Genomic DNA, 6,673 nt, shown 5'->3' with positions numbered 1-6,673 from the left:
AGACACACAAACACACTTGTGCTCCCTGTACTTCCTTTTTAAATACATTTATAAAGCATATTAAATGAATCTGTTTTTAATCATTTTAATACTTGTTACAGCACTAAATTATTTATGTGACGTGTTTCTAATGTACTGACAATGTAACTTCTTTTTTAATGGTTTCACTTCTTACAATAATAATGGTTTTGATATAAAACAAACACAATCTCTCATGTGGTTTAGTTTAACTACAAACACACACACACACACACACACACACAGACACACACACACACACACACACACACACACACACACACGACTCACACACACAGACACACACACACACACACTTTATAAACTATTATCATAAGCATGTTGAGGGTACAGAAGCTGTGGTAGTTTATCTTGAACCAACAACTGTAATCTCCATATTTCAACTATTTCCTGGAAAAAAAATGTGAACTTTAACCTCAAAATAAGTAGTTTTATCTTAAGGAGGCTCTAATACTTTGTAATAAACAGACCACACCCTCGCTCTTGTCACTGCCAGGATATTTCTTTAGTGCCTCCCTTCACAGATGTGTCTGTATCAGGATGGGTCTAAACAACATGGTGTAAATGCAGTTGCTGGTGAGCCTCATTTCCTGTAGGAGGTGAACAAGAGCAGAGATCTGTTTCCCTTCAGAGCACAGAGGTTGTTTCTGTTCAGAGGAAGTGAAACTGTCTGACAGTCACTGAGAGACGGTGAAACGGCACAGCACATGAATCAAATGGATCAAACAAAATTCTGCTGTTCAGTCTGTTTGGATCTACTGAAGGATCCGGTGACTATTCCCTGTGGACACAGCTACTGCATGAACTGTATTAAAAGCTTCTGGGATGAAGAGGAAAAGAAGAAAATCTACAGCTGCCCTCAGTGCCGGAGGACTTTCACAGCGAGGCCTGTCCTGGAGAAAAACACCATGTTAGCAGATTTAGTGGAGGAGCTGAAGAAGACTGGACTCCAAGCTGCTCCTGCTGATCACTGCTATGCTGGACCTGAAGATGTGGCCTGTGATGTCTGCACTGGAAGAAAAATGAAAGCCTTCAAGTCCTGTTTATTCTGTCTGGCATCTTACTGTGAGAAACACCTTCAGCCTCATTATGAAGCAGCTCAGTTAAAGAAACACAAGCTGGTGGAGCCCTCCAAGAAGCTCCAGGAGAAGATCTGCTCTCGTCATGATGAGGTGATGAAGATGTTCTGCCGTACTGATCAGCAGAGTATCTGTTATCTCTGCTCTGTGGATGAACATAAAGGCCACGACACAGTCTCAGCTGCAGCAGAAAGGACTGAGAGGCAGAGAGAGCTGGAGGTGAGTCGACAAAACATCCAGCAGAGAATCCAGGACAGAGAGAAAGATGTGAAGCTGCTTCAACAGGAGGTGGAGGCCATCAATCAGTCTGCTGATCAAACAGTGGAGCACAGTGAGAAGATCTTCACTGAGCTGATCCATCTCATCCAGAAAAGAAGCTCTGATGTGAAGCAGCAGATCAGATCCCAGCAGGAAACTGAAGTGAGTCGAGTCAAAGAGCTTGAGGAGAAGCTGGAGCAGGAGATCACTGAGCTGAAGAGGAAAGATGCTGAGCTGAAGCAGCTCTCACACACAGAGGATCACATCCAGTTTCTACACAACTACCCCTCACTGTCAGCACTCAGTGAGTCTACAGACTCATCCAGCATCAATATCCGTCCTCTGAGCTACTTTGAGGATGTGACAGCAGCTGTGTCAGAGGTCAGAGATAAACTACAGGACATTCTGAGAGAGGAATGGACAAACATCTCACTGACAGTCACTGAAGTGGATGTTTTACTGTCCACCAGAGCCAAAGACCAGAGCTGGATTCTTAAAATATTCACGTGAAATCACACTGGATCCAAACACAGCAAACAAAATCTGTTATTATCAGAGGGGAACAGAAAAGCAACAGCAGTGAATCAACAACAGTCTTATTCTGATCATCCAGACAGATTCACTGGATGGCAGCAGGTCCTGAGTAGAGAGAGTCTGACTGGACGTTGTTACTGGGAGGTGGAGTGGAGAGGGGGAGGAGTTTATGTAGCAGTCGCATACAAGAATATCAGCAGAAGAAGGAAATGAATGTTTGTTTGGACATAATGACAAATCTTGGTCATTAGATTGTAACAACAACAGTTTTACATTTCGGTACAACAACATCCAAACTCGTGTCTCAGGTCCTCGTTCCTCCAGAGTAGGAGTGTACCTGGATCACAGAGCAGGTATTTTGTCCTTCTACAGCGTCTCTGAAACCATGACTCTCCTCCACAGAGTCCAGACCACATTCACTCAGCCGCTCTATGCTGGACTTTGGGTTTTATTATGGAGCCACAGCTGAGTTGATTAAGCTCAAATAGACTGAAGTCTTTCATATTGTGGGTTTAAATCTGTGTTTTAGTTTCATTTTATTTTCTCTCCATCATTTCTGCACAGAGATCAGCTGTCAGTCAAACATTATGGGTGGTACCTCCACATCTTCTAGTTGTTCTCTTGATGTTTCTGAGTTTTTAAAGGAGATCTTTCCTGTGACTGTTTATGGAGGCTATCACTGCTCATCATCATTTTGATTTACTAAAATATTTCTCCACATGAAAATGTAAACTTCTCTATCCTCTAAATGTTTCTGGAATATTTGTATTGAACAATGTCGACATTTCTCTTTATGAGTATGGCAGACCATGTGTGTGTGTTTGTGTTTGTTTTTGTCAAAATCATCAAACAAATGAGGAAAAACTGTGATTTTAATGAATGAATTCATATATTGTGTTGATGTTTTATTGTGTGAATAAACTGGAAGGTTTGACTATAAATCAAACTTTGAACAAAGTCTTTTCTTCTGTCTTCATTCCAGGATCTCACTCAAATCTGATGCAGAAAATATGAAACTAATCTGAGAGAATAACTGAAGCAGTTTTCCTCCTGAAGCATCACAAAGTTCAGAGTTCATGTTTAGAGCAGAAGATTCAGCAGTCGCTCTGTGACCTTTCAACTTTCTTCACTAAAACAGCTTCATTACAGAGAAACAAGTCACATTTTCTTCATGTTCTTAAGTCCTTTCAGATGTTTTTAATGGTCCTTGAATGCAGCATCAGTGTCGCAGGTTTAAAAGGTCACTTTCTGTTGTGTTCAAAGATTTCCTTCAGATATGGTCTTTAATCAGTAAAGCCAGTGATACAGCAGTGTCATTAGCTGTGTTATTGGCACCAGGCTGTGTTTATGTATGTATTTAATTCTGTCTGAGGATGTCTTCAGCATGAAATGATCATTTGCTCAGCTGCTGTGTCTCATCTCTTATCAGACATTGGTTGGAACAGAGTTTTGTTGCTGACCATCTGACAAGAGGGTGAAGAAAAGCTTCAGGCTTCATTTGGACACTACGTTGGACAGAAGTCTCCACAAAAATGACTCAGAAACACAAATATTATTAATGAAAGTCCAAATGTCAAAAAGGGGTCATACATGATCCTGAGAAATGTCCTTGAACATTTGAACATGAGTCAGAGGGTTGTCAGGTTTCTACACTGCATCGTGGCATCAAGCCTGAGATGTCTGTGGAAACAAGTATGGAGGACACAAATGCACAGACGCAGTCGAGCTGTTTACTGCTGATGAGGAAGGAAAATAGTCTGTTGGATATTAAAGCAGCATTTATTAGAGTAAGAACAGATACTTGTGTCCTTCATTTGATCCCCGTCAATTTACAGAAGACTTAAGGACCCTTTGACTTCTAACATACAGCTGCATGTTTACAATTTTATTATTGATTTATTTCTAGCAAAGCGAGACTTTACTGATTAAAGACATATAATCAGACATATTACTGTTACTCTCTGAAAAAGACTCACATAAAGCAGATTTATCACAAGCAAACATCAAGACACATCCTTCATGGCTTAAAGTTGCAGTGGGACTCTTTCGCCATCTGGTGGTTGTAACAGTTATGACAACTGTTCCTGCATATATGTCCCTCCTCAGTGTGAAGAAGACTGGACTCCAAGCTGCTCCTGCTGATCACTGCGTGTTCCTCCTGTGTCTAAAATCTATTTCCATTATGAATCAGGAAACTGTTTGCACCAATCATAAAGCCAATAAAATACGTCACACACTAAGAAATAACAAAAAGGAATTGTGCATTTCAAGGAGATTTTTCCCTCGTTTTTTGAAATCATAAGAATACAAACTAATGCAAGACTGTCATGTTTTCATAAGTTTGTAGAGACACTGTTCTGTTGTATTCTAGGACATCAGTCACTTTTTAAATGCATGCTACTCCTCATCATCATCCAGCACCCATGACCTCCTTTTAGTCTTTGTTTTGTTATTTTTCAGAGTTCAGGAGACGTTCTTATGGGATTTCCACAGTGTACAAGTACTGTTTAGAGCCTTTACCTAAAAGAAAAGAGTAAAGTACAAAGTAGATTTACTCACTGCAGGAAAATAATGCCTCAATCTGATATATTGTCTTATATGACAAACTGAAAGTGATGCATCAAAGTGTAAGCAGCATTTTCCTGTTACAGCTGGTCTAGATGGAACTGATCTGATCTCCTTTATGTGCAGGTAGATATCCAGTGGGTTTGCTAAGGGTCACAGATGAGGGGCTGTGTGAGATGTTTAATGGGAAAGGAAATAAAACCATTGTTCCAGACCTGCAGCTAAGATACTCGAGTATCTTCAAATATGAAGCTGAGTATTACTTCCATACTCCCTTACTCTGTTACTGTGATAGTGTTGTACACTCGCTCTGATAACTGTTATTCAGTCTTGTCGTTATAAAGAATGCTATATTTTTATATATGATAAAGTTTAATGTTAGATATTGTAGTTGTAATATTTTCAATGGACTCGAGCAGCATGTTTTGTCAGAGTTGTGCTGAGAGATTTATATAGACTCTAGCAAAGGAAACTGTGGCCATGTATTGTAAATGGGACTGAAGCAGAAGGTCATTCCTTTGCATTGAATGTAATGATTCCTGAAGCTGTTCAAAGACACTATTGTGAAGAACAAACCTTCCTGTTGTGAAGATAACAGCAGCTCAATCTGTGTGCCTTCTCTATTCTTTACCAGAGCACCACACGTTGTTGGCACAGGAAACCAGTTGCATCTGGTCAAAAGGAAAAAAAAAAAATCTTGGCTGACAATGCACAGATTGAAGGATAACAATGGTTACACCCTTGTGGATTACAGAGGATGTATTTTGTATCACAAGACAGGATAAGACGGCTGATCAGTTTGTTTCACTAACTTATCTAAACCTGGCATTTTGTAGAGGGTCACAGTGTCACAGTGCCGTCACCCTGCAACTCCCTCGTTCCCCAAGTCTGTCTCATTGTTGATTACCTGTTTGCCACAGGCCAAGTATTTCCTGTTTGCAAATAAAGTTTGTGAAAATCAAGAGAGTGCTTCGCATTGTGTCTGCATCTGGGTTCACGTTAACACAAAATGATCAATACTTTGTTTTGTCCTGTCTGGAACTGTAGCAATCAGAATTATTGTCTGAAGGCCGAGAAAAATGCCCAACAGATTTACTTTCCCAAGTGGGCCTTTTGCTATACTGGTCCACTTGATTGTCATAGTTTGTTTGATCTTTATTAGTTATTTTTATTCTAAAGTATTGTAATCAGGCCAGACTGGACTCAGGGACGGGAACAAAAAACAAAAACAACAAACAAAAAGAAAACAACACAGTAGCAAAATTAGAGCAACACCCAACACATGCATAGGTAACAGTAAATAATAAATGCTGAATCTTTTTAAGCAGTACACAAAATCGATAATGCTTGATATGTTGAGGCAGCAGCCACCCAAGATAGTGTGAGTCAGCAAGTACCTGCGTGCACACGTGAGTGTGTGAGCGCTGGTATTCATAAGGTTTCTCCATGCAAGTGTCTGATAGTACGTATTCTGTCTCACGGGTATTTCTGAGGCATGTTTTTATAAGTTTGTTATATGACAGGTCAGAGTCGTTTGTTCTGTAAGTAATGGGATCAACGTTTCAATGAATGGGTCTATTCCTGATCTCCTAATGGCAAACCTGCCATCTAGTGGGTTAACGGGGAAGCGCCAAGTGAGGGGATGAGCAGGAGTTTCTCTCCAAGCAAAGGTCCATTTCTCCATGTCTCTGACAATTCCTGCATCTGTTGCTCTTGAAAAGGCATCTGTAAATGTCATCATCTGTAAGTGTCATCATCTGTAAGCGTCATCATCTGTAAGTGTCATGGGCCTGGCTCTGCCACCCAGGAATCATGTGTTGTTTTTGGGTTCGATGTATATTTATTAGTTTCATTTGTCTTCTGGAATGCTTTTGGTTGTTGGTTGGTGTGATCTACTCCTGGTCCCTCGTTTCCCTGTGTACAAGTTGGAGTGAGTGTGTGTTTGTGTGTGTGCTGTGGTATGTTGGATTTGCTGCCACACCAGGCCTGGAGAGCCTCCCGTCTTTGAGTCAGCCACACCTGGGATTAATCACTCACCTGGTGCCGAGGTGCCTAATCAAGGAGCCCTACTTAAGAGGGCAGTGGACACAGTGTGGGATTGTTACACTACGAGCACAGTTAGTTCTTCAGCGCTTTGATCGTGGTTTCTGTTATCTCCTGTGGAATGTTTTAAGTTTTTTTTTTTTTTTTTTTGTTAA

At 40.7% G+C, this 6,673-nt stretch overlaps 1 pseudogene; it reads left to right on the top strand.

Annotated features, from left to right (window-relative positions):
• Positions 1-550: 550 nt before the first annotated feature.
• On the top strand, positions 551-2,867 carry LOC121813615 (annotated as a pseudogene).
• Positions 2,868-6,673: the final 3,806 nt, after the last annotated feature.

The sequence above is a fragment of the Haplochromis burtoni genome, unplaced genomic scaffold (assembly GCF_018398535.1).
Source record: "Haplochromis burtoni strain Fernald_Lab_line unplaced genomic scaffold, NCSU_Asbu1 Contig_2052, whole genome shotgun sequence".
NCBI classification, from domain to species: domain Eukaryota; kingdom Metazoa; phylum Chordata; class Actinopteri; order Cichliformes; family Cichlidae; genus Haplochromis; species Haplochromis burtoni.
This window is presented reverse-complemented; position numbering and strand designations above follow the sequence as displayed.